General features: G+C 40.9%; 1 protein-coding gene across 1 annotated transcript in view; it reads right to left on the minus strand.

Moving 5' to 3' along the window:
• The window catches only part of F13A1 (coagulation factor XIII A chain), a 161320-nt gene that overhangs the window by 115972 nt on the left and 20234 nt on the right, over positions 1-25114 (minus strand). The window lies entirely within an intron of this gene.

Consider the following 25114-nt stretch of genomic DNA (forward strand, 5'->3'; position numbering starts at 1 on the left):
GAACTGGTGATACAGGGCAATCCTCTGGGTTCCAATTCCAAGTGATAATGCTTTCAATTTTTCCCTGTTCAGTACAATGTGGTTTGTCATATATAGCTTTCATTGTTTTTGAGTAAGTCCCGTCTATACTATTTTGTTAAGTGTTCTTATCATAAAAGGCTGCTGAATTTTGTCATATGCTTTTTCTGCATCTATTGAGAGGATCATGTGATCTTTGTATGTTGAATTACATTTACAGATTTGTGTACATTGAACAATCCCTGCATCTCTGGGATGAAGCTCACTTGGTTGTGATCAATTATTTTTTTGATAAGCACCTTAATTTGGTTTGCTAGGATTTTGTTGAGAATTTTTGCATCTGTATTCATAAGGGATATTGGTCTGTAGTTTTCTTTTTTTGTTGTTGTTACATCCTTTCCTGGTTCTGGCATCAGAGTGATGTTGGCTTCATAAAATATGTTGGGGAGGATTCCTTCCTTCTTGATGTTGTGGAATAATTTCTGCAGGATAGGCATCAGTTTTTCTTTGTAGGTCTGGTCAAATTTGGCTGTGAAACTTTCTGGTCCAGGACTTTTCCTATTAGGAAGGTTTTCTTTGCTGCTTCAATTTTGGTATTTGATATTGGTCTGTTCAGGAATTCTATTTCTTCCTGATTGAGCCTAGGCAGGCTGTGTGTTTCTAAGAATTTGTCCATTTCCTCCACATTTTCAAGTTTATGTGCCTAGGGGTTTTTACAGTATTCATACATGATATTTTGCATTTCCATGGTACCAGTTCTAACTTCTCCTTTTTCCTTCCTTATTGAGCTTATTAGAGTCCTTTCTTTACTGCTTCTTGTTAATCTAGCAATAGGCTTCTCAATTTTGTTTATATTTTCAAAGAACCAACTTTTTGTTTTATTAATCTTCTGTATAGATTTTTTGTTATTGATTTCCTTGAGTTCTGCTCTGATCTTTGTTATTTCTTTTCTTCCACTGGGTTTGGGGTTGGTTTGCTCATCCGTTTCCAGGTCTTTGAGACAATTCATTACATTGATGATTTGTGATCTTTCTGTCTTTTGGATGTAGGCATTTATGGATATAAATTTTCCTCTCAGAACTGCTTTAGCTGTGTCCTACAGATTTTGATGACTTATGTCTCCTTTATCATTTAGTTCAAAGAATCTTTTGATTTTCACCTTAATTTCCTCTTTAATGCAATAATCATTCAACAGAAGGTTGTATAATTTCCATGACTTTGTGTAGAGATGAGAATTTCTGTTGGAGTTGGTTTGTAATTTTATTCCACTGTAGTCTGAGAAGATCCATGGTATAATTCCCATTGTTTTTTAAATTTGTTGAGACAGCTTTTGTGGCCTAGGATATGGTCAATCTTAGAGAATGTCCCATGAGCTGATAAGAAAAACATATATTCAGTGGTTCTGAGCTAGAATGTTCTCTAAATGTCAGGCCCATTTGTTCTAGAGTTCTATTTAATTAATTTGTTTCTTTGTTTGTTTTCTGTTTGGAGGATATGTACTGTTGTATCAGAGTGGTGTTGAAGTCCCCAGCTATTATGATTCTTCTGTTTATGTTTTTTAGATCAAGTAGAATTGGTTTTATGAATGTGGGTATAACTGAGTTAGATGCATAAATATTTAGAATTGTTATGTCTTCTTGTTGATTTGTACCGTTGACCATTATATAGTGACCATCACTGTCTTTCATTACTTTTGAAGACTAAGTTATCTGAAATCAGAACTGCTACACCAGCTTTCTTTTAGCTTCTGTTTGCATGGAATATTATTTTCCATACCTCCACCTTGAGTATGAATGCATCCTTGTGGGTTAGATGTGTTTCCTGAAGACAGCAGATACTTGGCTTACATATATTTATCCATTAGGCTGGCCTATGTCTCTTTAGTAGGCAGTTCAACCCATTCACATTTACTGAAAGAATTGATAAGTGCAGCAGATTTCTGTTCAACCTGTTGAGTTTAACTTGTTGCTTTTTTTTCTCCCTGGAGCCATTGTGGTCCAGGTCAAAGGTCTGGCCTTTGACCTTTAGCTTTTGGATGGTTTTACACTGGTGAGTGTTTATTGTGCTGATCTGTATGCAACACTATTCTGAGTACTTCCTGGAGGAAAGGTCTTGTCTTGATGAATTTCATCAGTCTTTTCTTGTCTAAGAAGGTTTTTATTTCTCCTTCATATAAAAAATTTAGTTTTTCAGGGTACCAGATTCTAGGCTGGGCACTATTCTGTGAGAAGAGTGAGAATGCATTCCCAGTCTCTTCTGGTTTCTAAGTTCTCAGTTAAAGAGTCTTCAGTTAGTCAGATGAGTTTTTCTTTGTAGGTTACCTGCTTATTTCACCTTACAGCTCATAGGAAGGCGTCTTTCATGTTTATTTTTGGCAGTCTGATGACTATGTGCCGTGGTGTCTTCCTGTTTGTAATGAATCTCCCAGGAGTTCTTTGAGTTTCTTGTACCTAGATATCTGGGAAGGCTGGGAAATTTTTCCTCCATTATATTCGCAAATAATTTATCCAACCCTTGTGTATTTTCTTTTTCACCCTCAGGGATGCCTATGATTCTCATATTAGGCCTCTTCACATAATCTCACATTTCCTGTAGGCTTTACTCTTTTCTTTCATTTCTCTGCTCTATCTCTGCAACTGTCTAATTTAATTGAAAAGTATTATCTTCAATCCCTCAGATTCTTTCTTCTGTTTGATCTACCCTATTCTTGAGGCTTTCCACTGTGTTTTGTAATTCCTTGAATAAATTCTTCATTTCCAGAAGTTCTGGTTGATTGTTCTGTAGTATTTCAATTTCTTTAGTGAATTTTTCTGCAATGTCCTAGATTTTGTGTGTGTGTGTGTGTGGTTTGTGTTCGGTATCCATTTTCTCTTGCGTATTATTGAGTTTTGTTACAATCCAAGTTCAAAATTCTTATGTCATTTTGGTGTTCTGAATTTCATTGATATCCATTGCTAGAGAGCTGGCGTTCCCCTTTGGGAGTGTCCTTTCAGTTTGATTCTTCATACTGTGTTTCCCCCAAAATAAGACAGGGTATTATATTTATTTTTCCTTAAGAAGTCACCCTAGGGCTTATTTTCAGTAGATGTGTTATTTTTTTTTAAGTACGGTACAACAATCTACATTTATTCAAATAAAGTTAAGTCATCTTCTTCTGGAACATCATCATAACTCTCCAAACCCTGAATTCCATCCTGAATTTCTTGTGACTCTATTTCTTTTAGAACCATTGGTCCTAGTCTTTCATGTTGAGCAATAGAGCTCTCATGGGGCAGATGAGAAGTGCTGCTCATCTTCTTTACCGCTCCACAATGAAATGCATGGGTTGTGCAGATACACTGCATAGCCACGCCCATTATTAGGTCTTATTTTCAGGGTAGGGCTTCTATTGCCGACATGCTTAGAAATCCTGCCAGGGCTTATTTTATGGGTAGGTCTTATTTTTGGGGAAACATGGTATTTCCAGATTCTTCATATTTCTGGCTGGGTCTGTGGGGCAGGAGTTATCCTGAAGGAGCTGGGAACCTGGTGCTCTGTCCTCAAGAGGCTCACTGCTCACTGGTGGAAGCCATCTCTGGGCTGGTGGCAGCAGGTCTCTCTACCAGCTTGGGAGCCCACCTGCAGTCCAAAATGCAAGGGAAGGCAAATTTTACTGCTCCACCTACCCTTGCCACTGGTCTTGAAGCCTCTCAGGGCTTAGATCCTGCCCATGCCTTTCTCCTTCCAGTTCTTCTCTTCAACCTCTTCCCATGGAGTCTCCTGTACACGCAGGTACCCATCCTTCAGACCTCATGCGATCTATGTTTGTCTGCCTGTTTGTTTTTTATTCTTTCATCTAAAATCTTTCCTTCTTTCAGAGACACTCTGGTTGGAGGTGTTTTTCATCTGTCATTATGCCTTTCTCCCCAGAACTGTTTGAACATCAAATTAAGTAATGATAATAACAGATTTAAGTAACTTATATAATTAAAAGAGAAAATCAGAAATTCATACTGTTATCAATCATTTATTCTATCAATAAAACTTTTGATGATAAGTGGGATAATTTCACAGTCTCAAGGTATTTTCCTGTAAACTACTTATTAACAACAAAGGGAACTTTCCAGGGGATAATCTCAGTAGACACCTCTCTGGGGGGCTCTGAGGTGTGCTCCCCAGGGCCCCCTTTAGGAATGACAAGCAGATTTGTCCTCAGCTACTGCAAGTGATGACAGAAAATGGTCCCTGGTGGGAAAGGCTTCCTTGGGAATTGCTTTAGCTCAAGAAAATTGCCTCATCCAGGGTTGCACCTCATTCCAGGGGTAGCTCACATCCAGTGGATGATCAACATGGGGGTATAGAGTCCAGTCCCTTTGTCCCCAGCTCAGCAGAACTCTGAAGAGCCCCCCAGTGCCATAGCTCCACATGGGGCCAGCTGAGGCCTCTGGTGTGACTGCATCACTGCCGGACTTCTCTATTCGCTAATACTGCTTCCTTCCATAAGGGCTGATACCAAGAGCACTCCCTAATCAACTGCTCGCATGCTAATTTCAAAGTCTACTCACTGAGGTATCAACCTTTGGCACCACCTTAATCCAATGGCCAAAGTTAACATGATCAGTAACAATATCTAAAACATTCTGTGCATCCAGGTAGGACGCACTGAGAAGAACATAGCATTGCTTCTGTGATACTCCTCTAAAAGATAAGCGACCTGATTTTAATCATGAGGAAAAAACAAACAAGCCCAAACTGAGGGGCATTCTACAAATTATTGCTTTGTCATTTGCAAAGGTGCCTAATCATGAAAGTCAAAGCAAGATTATAAAACTGTTCCAAATTGAAGAAAACTAGAGAGATGAGGCACAACAAGTAAATGCAACATGTGGTCCTGAACTAGATTGTCTTGCTATAAGGGACATTATTGAAACAGTTGGCAAAACATGAGTGGGTTCTACGGATTGTATGGCCATAAAGTATCAATGTTAATTTACTTAGTTTGATGCTTATATAGGAGAATATCTTTGCTCGTGGGAAATACGCACTAAAGTATTCAGGAATGATAGGACATCCCACTGACAACTGTAATGGTTCTGGAGTAAAACAGAAATTCTTTATATTGTTGTTTGCATTGTTGTAAGTTTTCTGTAAAGTGGAGTTTGTTTCAAATTTTTTTAAAATAACAACAAAACAATACATGTACCCACTGTTTCCACAATTATCCTGTATATTTATGTCCTTTGTTTTTTTACCATTAGTTAAAAATGTTGCTCTTAAGAAACTTAAAGGCCTACCTTTAGTTTCCAGGGCTGGGGCAGAAAAAACACAAAATATGCCTGAAACATCTTATCATGTCAGAGAAAAAGGAAGTAACGGTACCGAAGCCAATTGGAACAGTTTCCAACTGGCAAAATCCAGGACTGTTTGAACATCAAATTAAGTATTGATAGCAGATTTAAGTAACCCATATAAAGGTGGTAACCTATATAAAGGTAGGCCTTTAAGTTTCTTAAGGGCAACGTTTTGAAGTTTGTTTGGCGCATCAATATCACTTCTCCAAAAGTACGTGTTGAAGAGATACCCTCCTGGTTGCTGAACACTAGGCAACACCCTCTCTCTAACGAGGGGCACAAGGTGGCCTTTCTCCTCAAGCAGCATTAGCCATAAGAGAATACAGGACTAGCTGGTGCAAACCAGAACTCAGTGAGGTGCTCATCCTGTTGTATACCAAGGCAAACAAATCCAGGGGTGGGAGAAATCACCATGCGAGTGGTTACTTGGTAAATCACTGAAACCAGATGATTGAGTAGCCACAAGGCCAGGTTTACCATGCCATATAAATCTATGAGCAATGAGGCAGAGAGCAAAAAGAGATTTGTTCCTAACTTCTGAAGATGATTACCTTATGTTGGGCCTTAAATAATCAGGTCTGTGATTTTTTCCCTGAAATTTTATCTTGACGGCTATAAACACAAGTGCTGTCTTTATGAATCATCTTTATTTTTAAAATTTGGCTAACACTCCACTCAAGTGTCTTTGACATGTTTAAAGCAATTTGTCTCACAAACATGCAAGTTAGAAAAGATTGAAATGACGGCAATGAAGCAATGGAGACAGGGTGTCATTTTCTATCGCTTAGAAACATGTTGCATAAATAAAAAAAGTTGTTTGATGGAAAATGCCACTCAGGCTGTCTCTACTACTTCATTTCCATCATTGCAGTCACAGCAACATTGTTTTTGTCTCTTTTTGTGAAATTAATTGCTTCAGAATACTAAAGGCTCCTGTCCGCCTGGGGTCCTGACCAGGCAGTAACTACAGACTGACTCCCCTGTGGGCACATTCATGCCGAGCCTGCCGGGCCGGCCTCCCCTGGGCTGTAAGCTCTTCACCGCTCCAGGAGCCTGTAGTGAGTGGGCCTAAGCCCCAAATCAATAACTTGATTCAGTGAAGGATTTATTTTTCTTTGGAAGCCTGTGTACAGTAGCAGAACAAAAAGCTTCCCAGAATGCCCTCCTCTCAGACAGGAGGGTATGCATTTCCTGTCCCTCTTGGAATACTCCCAATTCCTCAGGAGCCACCAAAAGACCTGTCTGCCTTATTCCAAGACTTGACCCTTCAACTCCGGCCTATCTTCTCCCTCCTGGCCACCCAGAGTCATTTCTGCTGGCCTGTGTCACATATTTCTGGCCGAGAATTGTACCCGTATAGCACTCGATGATACACTCTATGGCCATGTTCCTCGTCTGTGGAATTCCTCTCACCCAACTACAGTCAGCTCTTGCCAGACAGATGGAATCTTAAACTCCTCTTAAACCCCCATGGGCTGTCACAAAGTACCGGACACAGCAGAGGTTTCTGCACTGGAAATTCACTGAGCCAGATGAGATGTTACAAAGGCTTATAAACAGAAATGGACAGGAAGTAGACAGGGAAACTGAAGAAGCCGCAGCACGACTTCCAACAGTGCGGCAGAGTCGTCCAAATGTCTAAGCTGGGCTCTAGCCAGAGGTGGGCAGTGCGTGTATTGCAGCCAGTGCTGGCTTCCTGGAGGCTAAAGATACACTTGTGAACAGACACACAAACGATTGTTATACCTACCTCCTGAGAGCAACTCCCATTACTCCCCTTACTACTGGGCAGATCCCTGGACATTCATCCCCAGGACAGTGTGTGCATGTGCATGAAAGAGAGAGAACAAGAGAGACCAAGGGAGAAATGGAGAGACAGAGGTGGAGAGTGATAGAAATTACGAGAAATAGGAGAAAAAGGGCTGAGATATTGGGGAGAAAGAGAAGGTGAAGAGAATAACAAAATAGGGGAACAGCTATTTATAAAAATATAAATGGTTACATTACAATCAGCTAACACCTGTCTGGCCCTGGTTGCCGTTATAGTAGCACTTTATGAAGGTTATGCTTCTGAAGGAATACCATAAGGATCGAGCTTTCCTATATACTTGCAATATTCAAAATAAGGCCAGTAATTGGGTCATCTTATTAGCACGCAACGATCACTAAGCAGTTCAAAGAGCTTCCGGTTATTCCCCTCGTCAATCCTATAACGTGCTCGCGAGGTAACTAGAGGGCACAGATGATGGGTACTTAGTCCACTTGTAGCCCTTCCCCAGTGGATTTTAATTCCATCTGCACAGTTTCTTTTTTTAGGTTGGTGGCTTAAGAGCAAGGTATGGCAATGGGACATTTGTTTTCATTAAATGTTCTCCCCACCTTTTTTTACTTCTTGCTTCACATACTGCAAGAATGTTTTAGAATTTATGTGGAAATGCCAGAGGATGCCCACACTGCATCTTTCCTGAGTTCAGACCCTGCCTTTCTGGGAAGAGTACAGGCTCAATTATGTGGGTGCTAATGAACCAAGCTTATGAATTCTCATAAATGAACGAGTCACTGTAAGACACAAATGTGAAGTCAGAGAGGAACAGAGAGGAGCAAGGTGAAGGCACATTAGTGGACTGGAAGACGGGGAGAGAGTGGCGGGCGTGAGGCAGCACTGTGTGTGTTCCCGTTCCAATGCCCATGGTCCTTGGCAAGCCTCTGCGCAGCACACTTGCTGTGATGAAACGCACTGGGGACTCTTTCAGCCTGAGGACCCCAAGCTTCGCTCAGAAACACAAGCTCCACAGGATGGGATGTGGGTCAAAGGCAGGGCAGGGAGGGGCATGGACGGTCTCTGGAACTAGAATAAGGATGGCAATCTTTCCTGCTTTGAGATTAAACCATCTCTGTCCCTGCAGCTAGAACTGTGGGCAAATAATTCCAGGCAGAACTTGGCCTTGGGTTGTCAGGGCTCCTATTAGACTAACGAAACTGTCAGAATGGCTGTTGCAAGGACATGGGTATTTTTGTTTGGAGGTTCAGTGAACATTGTCTGTGCCACCAGGAGACAACAGACATGAGCGTGGTCGCCTCCTATTTGCCTTTTGAAAGCTTTTTTGGTAGATTTTTTAAAAAATTGACAAATAACAATTTGTGTATTTATGGGCTACAATGTGATGCTTTGATCTATGCATGCATTGTAGAAAGATTCAATCAAGCTAATTAACATACCCATCACCTCATATAGTTATCATTTTTTGTGATGACAATGTTCAAAATCCATTCTTATATTTTGAAATATATGATACATTAACTGTAGTCACCATACAGTGTAACAGATCGCTACAATTTATTCCTCCAGTCTGAGACTGTGTACACTTTGATGAACATCTTCCCTTTCCCCACGCTGCCCCTCCCCTCCCAGCCTCTTTTGACCACCTTTCTATTCGCTGTCTCAAATTTGAGTTTTTACATTACACATATGAGTGAGATCATATAGGATTTGTCTTTCTCTGTCTGGCTTATTTCACTTAGCACAATGTCCCCCATTTCCAACCATGCTGTCACGAATGACAGAATTTCCTTCTTTATTCAGGCTGGATTAGTGTTCCCTTGTGTATTTACACGCCGCATCGTATTTATCCACTCATTTGTTGATGGACACCACTTAGGTTGCTTCTGCATGTTGGCTAATGTGAGTAGTACTTAAATGGGCTTGGGAGTACATGTATCTCTTTGACATATTGATTCCAATTCTTTGGCTATGAACCCAGTAGTGGAACTGTGGATCATGTGATAGTTCTATTTTTGGTTTTTTGAGGAACCTCTGTACTGTTTTCCAAAGTGCTGGTACTAATTTATGTTCCCACCAGTCGTGTACAGGGCTCCCTTTCTTCCACATCCTCACTGGACTTGTTGGCATTAGTCTTTTCAATGACAGCTGTTCTAACAGGTGGCAGGTAATGTCTCCTTGTTGTTTTTTTTTTTTTTTTTTCTTTCTTTTTTTTTTTATTTTGGCATATTATGGGGGTACAGATTTTAAGGTTTCAATAAATGCCCATTCCCCCCCTCCCCCCAAAAGTCTGAGTCTCCATCATGACCATCCCCCAGATGGTGCACATCTCACTCACTATGTATGTATATACCCGCCCCCCTCCCCCCTCCCCCCTGCCCAATACCCTATTACTGTAGTACCTATGTGTCTACTTAGGTGCTACTCAGTTAATACCAGTTTGCTGGAGAATATATCTGGTGCTTGTTTTTCCATTCTTGGGATACTTCACTTAGTAGTATGGGTTCCAGCTCTAACCAGGAAAATATAAGGTGTGCTATATCACCATTGTTTCTTAGAGCTGAATAGTACTCCATGGTGTACATATACCACATTTTATTAATCCATTCTTTGATTGATGGGCACTTGGGCTGTTTCCACAGCCTTGCAATTATGAATTGTGCTGCTATAAACATTCGAGTGCAGGTGTCTTTTTTGTAGAGTGTCACTGGATCATTTGGGTAGATGCCCAGCAATGGGATTGCTGGATCAAATGGTAGATTCACTTGTATCGTTTTAAGGTATCTCCATATTGCTTTCCACAGAGGTTGAACTAGTTTGCAGTCCCACCAGCAGTGTAGGAGTGTTCCTCTCTCTCCGCAACCACGCCAGCATTTATTGTTTGGAGATTTTTTGATAAAGGCCATTCTCACTGGGGTTAAGTGATATCTCATTGTGGTTTTGATTTGCATTTCCCTGATGATTAGAGATGTTGAGCATTTCCTCATATGTTTGTTGGCCATTCTTCTGTCTTCTTTAGAAAAATTTCTGTTCAAGTCCTTTGCCCACTTTTTAATGGGGTTATTTGATTTTTTCTTCCTAATTTTCGTGAGTTCTAAGTATATTCTAGTTATCAGTCCCTTATCGGATGCATAGGATGCAAAAATTTTCTCCCATTCTGTAGGCTGTCTGTTTACTTTCATGACTATTTCTTTGGCTGTGCAGAAGCTTTGTAGTTTGATCATGTCCCATTTATTTATTTTTGTTGCTGCTGTGATTGCCTTTGGGGACTTCTTCATAAACTCTTTGCCCAGGCCGATGTCTAGGAGAGTGTTTCCAACCTTTTCCTCTAGAGTTCTAATAGTTTCATATCTTAGGTTTAAGTCTGTTATCCAGCGTGAGTTGGTTTTTGTGAGAGGTGAAAGTTGTGGGTCCTGTTTTAGCCTTCTACAGGTGGCTATCCAGTTTTCCCAGCACCATTTATTGAAGAGGGATTCTTTTCCCCAGCGTATGTTTTTGTCTGCTTTGTCAAAGATGAGATGGCTATATGAGGATGGTTTTATATCAGGATTCTCACATCTGTTCCACTGGTCAATATTCCTGTTTTTGTGCCAATACCATATTGTTTTAATTACTACAGCTTTGTAGTATAGTTTGATATCTGGCATATTAATGCCTCCCATTTTGTTTTTGTTGCCTAGAATTGCTCTTGATATTCGGGGTCTTCTTTGGTTCCATACGAAGCGTAAAATTATTTTTTCTATATCTGTGAAGAATGCTGATGGGATTTTAATAGGTATTGCATTGAATCTGTAGATCAGTTTGGGTAGTATAGACATTTTGATGATATTGAGTCTGCCGATCCACGAGCATGGTATGGATTTCCATCTGTTTACATCCTCTGCTATTTCCTTCCTCAGTGTTTCATAGTTCTCCCTGTAGAGGTCTTTTACCTCTTTGGTTAAATATATTCCTAGGTACTTTAATTTCTTTGTTGCTATTGTGAAGGGAATTGAGTCTTTGATTTGGTTCTCAATTAGATTGTTGTTGGCGTATATGAATGCCTCTGATTTCTGTGTATTAATTTTGTATCCTGAGACTTTACTAAATTCATTGATCAGTTCCAGGAGTTTCTTGGTTGAATCCTTGGGGTTTTCTAGATACAATATCATATCATCAGCAAACAGTGAAAGTTTGATCTCTTCTGCCCCTATTTGGATACCTTTGATTCCATTTTCTAGTCTGATTGCTGTAGCCAAGACTTCCAGCACTATGTTGAACAGAAGTGGAGATAGTGGGCAGCCTTGTCTGGTTCCAGTTCTAAGTGGGAATGATTTCAATCTTTCCCCATTCAGTATGATGTTGGCTATGGGTCTGTCATATATGGCTTGTATCATTTTTAGGTATGTCCCTTCTATGCCTATTTTCTTAAGTGTTCGTATCATGAAAGGGTGTTGAATTTTGTCAAAAGCTTTTTCTGCATCTATTGAAAGGATCATGTGGTCTTTGTTTTTGCTTCTGTTTATGTGGTGAATTGCATTTATAGATTTACGTATGTTGAACCATCCCTGCATCCCTGGGATGAAGCCCACTTGGTCGTGGTGGATTATTTTTTTGATAAGTGTCTGGATTCGGTTAGCTAAGATTTTGTTGAAAATTTTTGCATCTATATTCATTAGGGATATTGGTCTGTAGTTTTCTTTTTTTGTTGCATCCTTTCCTGGTTTTGGTATCAGAGTAATATTCGCTTCATAAAAGGTGTCGGGGAGGTTTCCGTTCTTCTCGATGTTGTGGAATAGTTTCTGCAAGATAGGTACTAGTTCTTCTTTGTAAGTATGGTAAAATTCAGGTGTGAAGCCATCTGGACCGGGACTTTTCTTTTTAGGGAGATTTTTAATTGCTGTTTCTATTTCAGCTGTTGAGATTGGTCTGTTCAGGGAATCTATTTCTTCCTGGTTGAGCCTAGGGAGGCTGTGTGTTTCTAGAAATTTGTCCATTTCCTCCACATTTTCCAGTTTGTGTGCATAAAGATTTTTGTAGTATTCATAAATTGTATCTTGTATCTCTTTGGGATCAGTTGTGATATCTCCTTTTTTATTCCTGATGGAGCTTATTAGAGATTTCTCTTTTCTGCTTTTCGTTAGCTTAGCCAACGGCGTGTCAATCTTGTTTATTTTTTCAAAGAACCAACTTTTTGTTTTATTAATCTCCTGAATAGCTTTCCTGTTTTCAATTTCGTTTAGTTCTGATTTGATCTTGTTGATTTCACTTCTTCTGCTGGGTTTGGGGTTGGTCTGTTCTTCTTTTTCCAGCTCTTTGAGTCGTTTCATTAGATTGTCTATTTGTGATCTTCTTGCCTTTTGGTTATAGGCATTTATGGAGATAAACTTTCCTCTCAGAACTGCTTTAGCTGTGTCCCAGAGGAGTTGATAACTTGTCTCTCCATTGTCGTTTTCTTCATAGAAGTTTTTTATTTCCGTCTTGATTTCTTCATTTACGAAGTAATCATTTAGTAGGAGGTTGTTTAATTTCCACGTTTTTGTGTAGAAATGTGAGTTTCTGTTAGGGTTGATTTCTAGTTTTATTCCACTGTGATCTGAGAAGGTACATGGTATGATTTCTATTTTTTTAAATTTCTTGAGATTTTCTTTGTGTCCTAGGATATGGTCAATCTTAGAGAATGTCCCGTGAGCTGATGAGAAGAACGTATATTCAGTGGATTTTGGGTAGAATGTTCTGTAGATGTCTGTCAGACCCAATTGTTCTAGAGTTTTGTTTAAGTCCATTATTTCTTTATTAATTTTCTGTTTGGAGGATCTGTCTCGTGCCGTCAGTGGGGTGTTGAAATCCCCGGCGATTATGGAGTTGCTATTAATCCATTTGCTTAGCTCCAGTAAGGTTTGCTTTATGAATCTGGGTGCACCTAAGTTGGGTGCATATATATTTAAAATTGTTATCTCTTCTTGTTGGACTGTGCCCTTCACCATTATATAATGACCCTCTTTGTCTTTTACTACTTTTGTTGGTTTAAAAACTAAATCATCTGAAATTAGAACTGCCACACCAGCCTTCTTTTGGCTTCTATTTGCTTGGAATATTGATCTCCACTTTTATTTTATTTTATTGATCTCTCTTTTATTTTTAGTCTATGTGCATCCTTGCAGGTTAAATGTGTTTCCTGAAGACAGCATATACTTGGCCTGTATTTTCTTATCCATTCAGCCAGCCTATGTCTCTTGAGTGGAGAGTTTAAGCCATTCACATTTATTGAGAGAACTGATAGGTAAGGTAGATTACTGATCATTCTGTTGGGTTGGATGTTGTTGCTATGATTTCTGTCTTGAGCCATTGTAATATCTGGCCTTTAATATCTTTGGGTTTTGGTTGTTTTTATATCCGTGGATTATTATTATGATGTTCCGTGCATAACGCTGTTTTAAGTACTTCTTGTAGGGCTGGTCTTGTCTTGGTGAATTCTCTGAGCCTTTGCTTGTCTGCGAATGTTTTTATTTCTCCTTCATATATGAAGCTTAGTTTTGCAGGGAATAATATTCTAGGCTGGGCATTGTTTTGTTTCAAAAGAGTGAGAATGGGGCCCCAGTCTCTCCTTGCTTGTAAAGTCTCATTAGAGAAGTCTGATGTTATTCGAATTGGCTTTCCCTTGTATGTCACTTGCTTCTTTTGTCTTACAGCTCTTAGAAGGGCCTCTTTAGTTGATACTTTGGTCAGTCTGATGACTGCATGACGTGACGTCTTCCTGTTTGCATTGAATCTCCCAGGGGTCCTCTGGGCTTCTTGAACTTGTATATCGAGATTTTGAGCAAGGCCTGGGAAATTTTCCTCTATTATATCTTCAAAAAGCTTGTCCAGCCCTTGAGTGTTGTCTTCCTCCCCTTTGGCTAAACCTATGACCCTCACGTTAGGTTTTTTCACATAATCCCACAGCTCTTGTAGACTTTGCTCTTTTCTCTTGTTTCTCTGCTCTATTTCTGTGACTGATTTATTTAATTGGAAGGTGTTATCTTCAAGCTCTGAGATTCTTTCTTCTGCTTGATCTACCCTGTTCTTGAGACTTTCCACAGTATTTTGTAGTTCTCTGAGTTGATTCTTCATCTCCAGGACTTCGGTTAAAGTTTTCTTCACTGTGTCAATCTCTTTGTTGAACCTTTGTTCCATTTCTTGGAGGTTTTTTGTGTTTTCTTGGTGTTGGTTATTGAGTTGTTGTTGCAGCTGGGTGAGTGTTCTTATGATCCACATACGAAATTCCTTTTCTGTCATATTGGTTGCCTGATTTTGGTCGGTGTCCGTTTCTAGGGGGCTGGTGCTCCTCCTTGGGGGTGTGTTTTCCGTTTGGTTCTTCATATTTCCTGAGTTCTTTCGCTGATTTCTTCCCATGTCGATCAGTTGTTGTTTCTTTCCTTAGGTTATTGTTTGGGTATTCACACACCTTGTTTAGTTTCTGAGGCGTTAGGTGGTGCCTGTGGGTGAAATTGGACCACTCCCTGTATATTGAGTCAGTGGGTGCCGTGGAAAGGCTGTGCAAGATGCCGTCCCTGTCAGTAGGTGGCGTTTGCTTGGAGGAACAGGCTATGGTGTTGATTTTGAGTCCTGTTATCAGCTCTCGTTCTGGGCGGAGCTGGGTTGGGTAAGCCTGCCCTCAGGCCGTTAGCAGGGGTCAAAGTTCTGTTCTCTGCTGTCAGGGCGGGGCTGGAATGGTCCCGCTCAGCCAGAAAGTCTGGGTGTGGGGGTGGGGCTGTCTGAGACCCACAGTCTGCAGCAGGCCTCGCTTCTTTCCACCCTCCCCAACTCCGCAGCTACTCCTGGGCCTCTGCCAGCAGGCCAGACCACAAGCCACCAGGCCTCCCCGGACTGTGATGCTGGCGGGGAGGTTCCCTGCACAGGAACGCCACCTGGGTTGGGCGCACGGCCTCCTCCTGGGAGGAGGGTTGCCCTCTAGGACGCCGATCTGCCCCTGGAGGCACACAGACCTCAGTAGGCTGTTCACGTATAATCCTTCTGTGCCCCGGGCAATGCTAGCCCTCGGTGCAGGGGATCTGGTCTGCAGGTCCGACCTCTGGGTCCCAGAGTTCAAACTGTATTCCCACCAGGGAGAGGGTTTCCGGTCCTAATTCACCCACAGGGAGCCCAAGCTGGGTCTATGTCTCTCAGCCTCTGAGTCGGCACCGTTTTCCTGGGAACACGGTGCCAGCAGCACCTGGGAGGGCGGGCAGGGTCCCAAACGGGAAGGTCCCGTTCCCTGGAGGTGCCTCCGGCTGGTGGCTGTATTGTCTCTCTGGGCAGCCACGGGTAGGGTCGGCGGAGGGGAGGAGGAGGCAATATGGCGCCTGCCGCGCGGCTCTCCGTGCACACGGAGGTGCCCAGAGGAAGTTGGGAACCTGGTGCCACGTCTGCTACAGGCTCACCGTTGGCAGGCGGCGGCAGTCTCTGGGCTGATGTCCGCAGGTCTCTCCACCCGCTTGGGAGCCCACCAGCAGTCCCGAATGCAGGGGAGGGGAAACAGCGAATCCACCTACCCTTGCCGCTGGTCTCCGGGCTGCTCCGGTGGTCTCAGCCTCCAGTTCTCCTCCGCAGCCTCCTCCCGTGGAGTCTCCCGGGGTCTCAGGTACCCCTCCTTCCGGCCCTTGTCCGCTGTATGCTCGTCTTCTTGCTTCTTTCCTCTAGTTTCTGCTAGAATCGGTCTTTTCTGCAGAGACCCTCTGTCTGGCCGTGTTATTCGTCCGCCATCTTGCTCCGCCCCCCTCCTTGTTGTTTAAATTTGCATTTCTCTGATAATTAGAGATGTTGAGCATTTTTTCATATACCTGTTGGGCATTCCTATGTCTCCTTTTGAGAAATGTCATTTCAGCTCTTTTGCCCACAGCCCTGAGTAAGTAACTTAATTCCTATGAGCTCTGGTTTTCACATTTTTAACAAAGTTTATTCCTACCCCATCTCCTGCTTTCCAGTTTTGTTGTGATGATAAAAACATGCTTCATACACATTGTCCTCCTTAGTCCAAGAATGGCCATTTAAAGTAAATATTATAATCCCTATATTTTCAGGTGAGGAAACAGTAATTTAGGGGTTTAAGTGATTCTACACTGCTCCCCATGGTGGAGCTGGGATTCGCCTGAGTCCACAGCCTCCTCCCCCACCAGCTGCTTCCAGCCTTTTTATCAGAGGAGCTATCATCCCTGAAATGATCCCACAAGTGGGAGAGGGCCAGTCACACTGCTAGTCTTTAGGCCATAGTGCGTTACCCTACTACAGCTGAGTCTTATTTTGCTATGCAAAAAGAAAAAAAAAAAACCACCAAAAAGCACCCCAAAGCATAAAAACCATACCCATTTACTACTTCTTGTTACAGAAGTAAACATAGGTTCTTCTGGGGAAAGAAAGAGAGGGGGAAAAAATATAAAAAATATAGAACCATGCAGCATGCATTTATCCTACCATTTATTAAAGATTTATTTTCCAAGTGAGATTTATTTTCCAAGTCTCTTACTAATGTCCCTGACAACAATCTCAGTCCTGCAATTTATCTTCCATACTTCTGCTACAGTAATCTAAAAAGTAAGAAAAAAACAAGTATATCAGATCTTCTTAACATTCTACATAAAACTCTTCTATAGAGAACTCTGGCTCTTTATAGAATAGCATCTAAACTTCTTATCAAGTCATACAAAGTCATAAATATGTTTCCAAGTTTTCATGCTGCACTTGACTCCTTTTTTCCCCCTAGAATATATATTTTTTCTATTCTACTGAGTCAACTCCTACTCATCCCTTGAGACCCAATTCAAACAGCACTTTTTGGGGGATTCCTCAGAGGTGCTGTCAGTCACTGTCCAAGGTGCTTCCCAGGCATTTGCCCAAAGGCTGTCACTGAACTCACCCTCTCCCACTCAGACTGTCCCCTCTGGACTGTCAACCCCTGAAGGCAGGAGAGAAGCATATCTCACTATTCTAATCCCAGTATGGTTGTGTGCACACACTACGTATTCAGTAAGAGTTCAGTAAGTGCATTTGAAAGGAAAGTCAATGGGCTTTATGGTAAAAGAAGCCAAATAAAAATATGGAAAATAATTATATAAATATATAAAAGGATTTCTTAAAAATCACTTTTGAAAAGTTACTGAATATGAATGCCAAATTGATAGAGTTATTTTAATGTTGGCACAAAATCTTAAGTGTCAAAAAGGAAAACATGGATATTATGTTAAGTTGCCATCGCACATAGACTACAAATCTACTCAGGCTTCCTCACCCCCCTCCTCAGTATTCCACAGAATAAGGGTAATATATGCAACTGTACTTTGGCATTTCCTAGAGTGAGTTCTGCCTTTTATTAGAGGGTATTATAAAAATAAAAAATGTGATAGGGTAGTGTTTGTAGTGAAATGATTTTGGGAAACAGACTAAACAAGATTCATTTTTTGACCGTGTGTCTACACACAGCCTTTAATAGACCCGTGTGCGCTGGGACTCTGAGAGCACACACAAAAACACAGCATGATCCAAATGTGTTTGACCACAGAACTTTTTTTTCCCCAAGGAGCATCTCACATGACAGATGTTCATAGAGAACACACTCTGGGAAACACTGTCCTAGTTTCTTAGATGCCATTATTAGTCACTTCACAGAGACATTTAAAAATAAACATGTTGATCGTCAATGCAGAAACCCATAGGAGTGAAAATCTGAAATGACATCCTATATAAATGCTGCTTCAAATTATGAAATGGGTAGCCTATTTTTACCAAAATGCAGCACAAAATACTTTTCAAATAATTGAAAGAGTACAGGCTAAGATCTATTTCTTTATACTTTACCAGCTGTTTGTTTGGAGCAAGAAATTCCTCAACAGAGATGCTATGTCATGCACTTGAAAATCACACATCAGTACGATGAATTCATCAGGACTTTCTGAAACAAAAATCCTTGGGGAGACATAATCTTAAAGGATGTGGGTGACGCTCTCAGATGCAAGAACACTCCTTTTCCCCTTAAGCTCCCGTAGCCCCTGCTCACCTCCGGACGTCTGGAATAGCTTGAGGCCGACAGGTGCAGTGCTCAGTCCATCTCTTTCGGCCTGAGACATCCGCTCTCCCCTCACCTCTTTCCCAGACACGCTGAGAAGACAAGGCATTCTCTTTCCCAATCATTCCTCATCCACGTCTCCGCACTCCAAGCTTCTACCTCGTCTAGGATTCTCCCCAGTCATCCAACGTCTCTCCTGATCTTCAGGTTTCTTCCTCAGTTGGTCCTTTCCCCTCTGTCTACATACACATTCCAGTCCTTGCAATCCTGAAACAAATACCTCAACCAAAACACTGCTCTTCTAACCCCCATTGTTCTCCAGATGCCATCCAAATTTTCTTTTGTTCTCCTTTACATTTCTTTAAAGATTAATCCAAATTTGCTACACCCGCTTCCTTGCATCTCATTTACTTTCAGACTATTAAAATTTGCATTCTCCTCGAGTAACCAGCCCCCCCCCCAACTGCTGAGTGCAATGGACAGTTCTCACGTCACTGCATCTCCCAGCTACATTTGACAAAGTTGGTCACTCTTTCCTTTTTAAACATCCAGCTCTCTTGGATTTAGCGACACTGCTGTCCCTTGATCTTCCTTCTGCTTATCTGATCATTCGGTCTTTGTCTCTTCCAGCGGCTCCAGTTCCTGGACTTACTCCCTAAAAGTTGTCTTTCCCCAGGATTTGAGTCTCAGTACACTGCTTACTTGATGCTTTTTCTGCGTGAGCTTGCCCATCTATGTGTGCATGATATCCAGATTTCTATTTGTCCAACCCAAATACCCTCCCTAAGCTTCAGACCCATACTGTCCATTGGACGTGTATGTCTGAATGTCTCTCACTCCCCTCAAACTCATCAGGCTCAAGTAGAATCACGTTCACATCTCTGTCTCCTTGCTGGAGGTCTCCCTGGTAGAGGTAGTGTGTGTTGTGATTAGAAGAGGCTGCCTAGCTTTGAATTGCAGCCCCAGAATTTTCCAGGTGTGGCCTGGGGTGAGTTACTTTACCACTCCAACCCTTACCTCGTCTGAAAAATGGACATGACTATGGTGCCCGGAGGGACATACGAAGAATTAAATGGGGAGCACATAGCACTCTCACAGTACCAGCGCCAGTGAGTTATCAATGGGAACCGCTACTGTCATTGTCATTTCCTACGCTTTATGTTTTTCCTCTGGAATCCCCTGCATTCTTTTTCTCATCTGGAAGTGCCAGCATCTATCATCAGAGTCTCAAAAGCCAGCAACCTGGGAGTCGACTTTGACTCTCTGCCCCTCGCCCCACACCAACTGCCAATCACGAGTCCTGTCGATTTTACTCTTTTCCCTGTCCACAACCACTGCCCTAACCCGGGCTCTCACCCCCTCTCCTCTGAACATCTCTTCTCTTGTCTTGGATCCTCCCAAATCCACAAAGTGGGTTAGAGCAAGCTGTCTTGAATCATCCATGTCACTCCCATCATGGAAACACGTCAGAGCCTGATGCCCCAATGGGCTTTCGATAAATGCAACTTAAGAAATGAGTAAATTAGAAATGCTGAAGTGCTGCTGAGGAGGTTTTGATGTTCTATGGGGTCAATGATGCAATTGCCCCAGCTCTGGAAATGCCGCGGCACAAGATGAATGACCTGGCTCAAAGCCACCGGCACCGGAGGATGGCAAAGCTGGAAGGGACACCTCGCACACATCACTGGGGAGCTACCAGCGTCCACCTCAGCTCTCCCTGTTTCTCTCCTCTGAAGAGACTGGAAAAAGGAAATACTTTCACAGCGTCCCTTACAGACAAGGGCAGCCAATGAGACTCAAGTGGTTTGCTGGGAGCTCCTGGGAAAACTCTTGTTTTCCTGATAAGAGGACTAGGTCTTGCGAAAGCCATCCTTCCCCCTTTCTGCTATAACCAGAAATATGAAGCCCACAGCTGCGAGGCCATTGTAGGATTGAGGAAAAGGTCAGGAGAATCTCTCAGGAGCCAACCTGGACACCCGTGGACTCCTGTGATTGGACTCCAGGGAGACAGAGACTTGCTCATGAGCCTGTCCTTACTTGGAGGGCCCCCGGGCAGGGTGTGGAGGGCTGGTAAGGAGTACAGCTCCACTGGGTATCAAAGAAGTAGTACCCTCCACTGGGTATCAAAGAAGTAGGGGCCCATGTTGAAGTAGCAGTAAATTAACACCTCAGGCTGTTCCCAAGTTTTCACAGCTCCAGCCGCTGGTTAGCAAAACCTCCGCTCCCTGCCTTTCATGACTGTCAGGGCTGCAGGCCCAGAGGTGGAAGGAGAGAAAATGCCCTGCAGATGCCCAGGCACATTTTTCAGCCATGTCCACCTCCTCAAATGCATTAACACCTCCCACCTAACTCCAGAGATCACTGTGCTCTGCCAGCGACTAATGAATGCAGTTATCAAAGCACAGAGGCCCCTGTGGCCCAAGTTCATCACACCCAGCCAGTAATGGACTAGCTCTCCTGTTCACCTTCCCTACCAGAGCACCTGGCACAGGTCGGTTAATCTGGGATCACCCAAGAGAGCCTATTTACTTAAATATTTAAGAAGAGAATGAAAGAAGAGAAGGAAGGAGGGAATGAAGGAAGGAAGAAGGGAGGGAGGGACTTAGTTGTTTAGAGGTAGTATCACTTGTAAATAAATCCCATAACCTAGGTTCTGTGGATAACAAAAGGACACTGCAGTGTATTGGTGCATCCCAGCTCACCTTATACACAGTCATAAGGAAAGAGAAAGGAATAACGAAGAACTGAATGCAAATTGGAAGCAATTTAAATGTAAAGTAATTTTTTGTATTTGTAATATAATATTAGTTTGCTTGATGCAACAGCTCTGTTCTTTAAAAGTATTAATACATAGTGAGTAAATCAATCTTTGTTGGTAAGTCTCATGTTATAAACATTCTTATAGAAGAATTGGTAGACGTTCTTGTATGTGCCCTTTAGTTTCAACAAAGTATTCTCTCTCCTGTTTTTTAAATCATTAGTTTTACTTTCTGAGTTTCTGGAAATTGAGGTGTACCTGCTTATATGAGCCTTTGCACTTAATTTCATTTCTAGTTCACATTTGATACTTGTCTCTTCTCATTACAGCAATTACCTTTAAAATCTAATTTCTGTGGCTTTATTCAGTCCAATTGAAACAAGTACTGAATTCTAAGAGAATTATTTCCCCAATGAGTGCCCCCAAATGTTCTTTTTTTTCAGACTTAGCACTACTGCAGGAGGGAAGTTGAGGTTGTCCTATAAGCTCCTGAATGACATGAGATGCAGAAAGGACACTGGTCAACATAACTTGTCTGCCATTGGTCTTTTAAGGACCCTTAGAAGTATGCTTGATTTCTCATACACCGAATAGCAGAGTGTGGTTTTGCCATTTTCCTTTCTTGTGTCTACAATAAATTGGAAAAACAGAAAATCTTCAATAATCTTCAATAATGCCTATGGGCTATATACATTGGAATGTAGGTTAACTCTGAAAGAACACAGCATGGGCTCCGTGAAAGGTTCAGAATACATGTTAGTTTTTAAAAAATGGACAGATTTTATCAGAAAGTCAAATTAGCTATGCTTTCCCTCTTTTTGTTACTGAAGGAACAAAGAGTAATAATATTTCTTATATAAAAAAGAGAAGAAGACTTCAGGTGCCCACTGTAGTGGACACTGTGTCTGCAGCCCAGACCTTCCCCAGTGCTGAGTGCCAGGGCTGACAGCCCGTATTCATCTCGCTGCCTTCAGGGCTTTGCCCTGAGCACAGGGAACCAACAACACTGGCTGACAGCTCCAGTCGGTGGGACAGTGTGAAGGGCCCATGCCCTGGCTCTGAAGATCCTACCCCTCTCCAGAGCTCACCTTGGGACCCATGGAGGCCTTTGTCGCATGAAGGTTCAACTCCTTCCTCTGCTGGACTCCCTCCCTCCCTCCCAGATGTGAACCCTAGAGTGCTCCCCATTCAACTCCCTGCACACACGTCTCCTTCTCAGAGTTTGTCTCCTGGGAACTCAATCTAAGACACTCATCATTCTTACTAAGACTTTAATTTTCATAATTATTTTCCAAATGGCCTGTGGGAGAGTGTTTCAGACCTGAAACGAGTCCAGTTCGGGGCTGAAGCATCCCTATCCTCTTCTCCCTGCCCTAAATATTTGGCGATAAAGGTGGAAATAAAAATGCCCTCATAATTGCAACAGAACTGTGGACAGAGTTTCAAATGGGTGTTTGTTTTCATGCATGGAATACAACTTGTCTCAGGCAATTTCGTCACTGTGTCAACCTCACAGTGTGCTGACACAAACCTAGATGGTACAGTCTATTGCATACCTAGGCTATCTGGTGCAGCCTATTGGTCCTAGGCTACAAACCTGTGCACGTGTTACTGCACTGATACTGTAGGCAACTGCAACACAATGGTAAGTATTTGTGCATCTAAACATGGGAAATTTCCAGTAAAGATATGGTATAAAAGATAAAACATGGTACAGCTGTACAGGGCACTTACCATGAATGGAGTTTGCAGGACTGGAAGTTGCTGTGTGAGTCAGTGAGTGGCGAGTGAATGCGAAAGCCTAGGACATTACTCTACACTACTGTAGACTTTTTAAACACTGTACCCTTACGCTACAATAAGTTGATTAAAAAATAAAGTAATTGTACCATGGCATTATGACAGCTATGACATCTCTAGGTGATAGAAAATTTCCAGCTCTATTATAATCTTATAGGATTACCATTGTATATGTGATCTGTGACTCACCAAAATGTCATTATGTGGCACATGACTATATACAGTTTTCGTTTTCTTTTACAGTGTCAGAGTTTTCTGGCTTAGTTAAATTTGTTACATTTTCTCATAAAATTGTCTTATGAGAGCTTTATTTTTTACATTAATATCTATTCTATCTGAAGTTTATTACTGTATATGGTATGAGATGAGAGTCAATTTTTTATTTTCTTCCTTGAAGAGCCAGTCGTTCTAGCATTATTTATTAAAACAACAGCAACAAACAAACAAAAAAACCCATGTACTTTTCTTAGTCCGTGAAACTGACAACTATATTACTCATATACTGAAATCTATTTCTGGATTCTCTGTTGTGTTCTACTAAATATTTTATATAGTATGTTCTGATAGCTGCTTCTGATATGAAATATTCTATTACTTATTTCTTTGTATAGTTTTCTTTGTTATTGCCAGGTAATTATTCTTTCAAATAAACTTTAAGGTTATTTATCCAAGTCCCCCAAAATATATAAAAACCAAAACCCAAAAACCAACTTAAAACTCCATTGGGATTATAATCGGAAATGCACTAAATTCACATGTTAACTTTGGAGACTTTAAAATTATTTTAAATAATAATTATATATATTTATGAGCTACAATGTTATGTTTTAATCTATGTATACATTGGGAATGATTATATCAAACTAATTAACACATCCATCACCTCACATACTTATTTCTTTTTGGTGAGAGTATTTCAAATCTATTTCTTTTAGCAATTTTGAAGGATATAATACATTATTATTAATTATAGTCACCATCTTGTGCAATAGATCACTAAATTCCTCCTGTCTAAATGAAATTTTCTATCCTTTGACCAACATTTTGGGAGACTTTAAAAAATATATATATTGAGATTTCTTGTCCAACATGTTTAACTTTTTATTGATTTCTCCTGTCTTTTATTAAGATTTAGTAACTTCTTTACATAGGTCATGTGTCCTGTTTTTAAAGTTTATACAACATTTCATAGTGTTAGTCACTATTATGTTTGTTTCTTATTTTTATTTCTAGGTGCTTAGTGCTAGAGAAGATAAAAAGCTATTGATTTTTATGTAATTATCTCCCATTTAGCCATTTTACAAAGCTTTATTAATACTATGCTTTTTCCTTTGAATCTGTTGGGTTTTCTACATATACAATCATAGTATTAGCAAAATATATAGTTTCATCTCTTATTTTCCAATGTGTATAGCAGATATTTCTCTTATGTTGTTAATCTGCTAAAATATTTAAAGCAATGTTTCACAAAGAATATGGGGAGAGCAGGCATTTCTGTCTAATGTTTGATGATAATTAAATTTGTTAACTTTTTTCCACTTAAGATATTAAAAGTTGCTTTGAGGTAATAAAAATCTTTGTTATAATTAAAAAGTTTTCTTCTACTTTTATCTTACTTAAACTCTTTTTCCAAAAATGATGCAAATTTTTTTTATGTACTCTTCAGTGACTATTGATTTGATTGCTTAGTTTTTTCCTTTAATCTGTGTGCAGGATTTTATGGGCAGATTGCCTTACATGAGCCACCCTTGCTTGCTTCTCTGTGCCTGTGTTTCCTTGATAGTCTTGTAAATTCCTAGAGATATGTTTACCAAAATGTGTCAAACATTAATAGCCATAATTTTTAAAAAGGGCCCCATGACCAAATTAATTTGAGATGCACCAGATCAAACAAAGCTAAATGATATTGATACTTCCCAGACAGAACTTTTGACCCCAATGCTCATTGTCAATCTTCAAGAGATTAGAGTACAAGTTGTTTACCAGACTTTCTTGGACCATTCATTTTTCATGGACCATCCCATGGGACTAGATTAGAGCAGAATGAACTTTGGGAAATGCATATTTGGAGATTGTATGCTAAGATTTGAAAATATTTTCAGCACACAAGAGACTAATTAAATCACAGAGATAAATGAAAAGTCACATGCCAAAATCATTTGTTTGGGAAAAAATAATTCAGTTAACCAACATTTTGTCTCCATTGTAGGTACTATTGTTTTTTTGCCTAGTAGGCCCAAATTATTGATGTTTGGCATTATACAGAACCATCTTGGAGCACAGAGTGATCCAGAGGCTTGAAGTAATTCTAGCTACAACTATTATTGAGCTAAGATGCTAGAAAATAATACAATTGCACCTGTACCTGCCCCTCTCTACAATGTTACCCATGTTGTCATGACTAGGGC

Source organism: Microcebus murinus, chromosome 15, assembly GCF_040939455.1.
Source record: "Microcebus murinus isolate Inina chromosome 15, M.murinus_Inina_mat1.0, whole genome shotgun sequence".
Lineage (NCBI taxonomy): Eukaryota > Metazoa > Chordata > Mammalia > Primates > Cheirogaleidae > Microcebus > Microcebus murinus.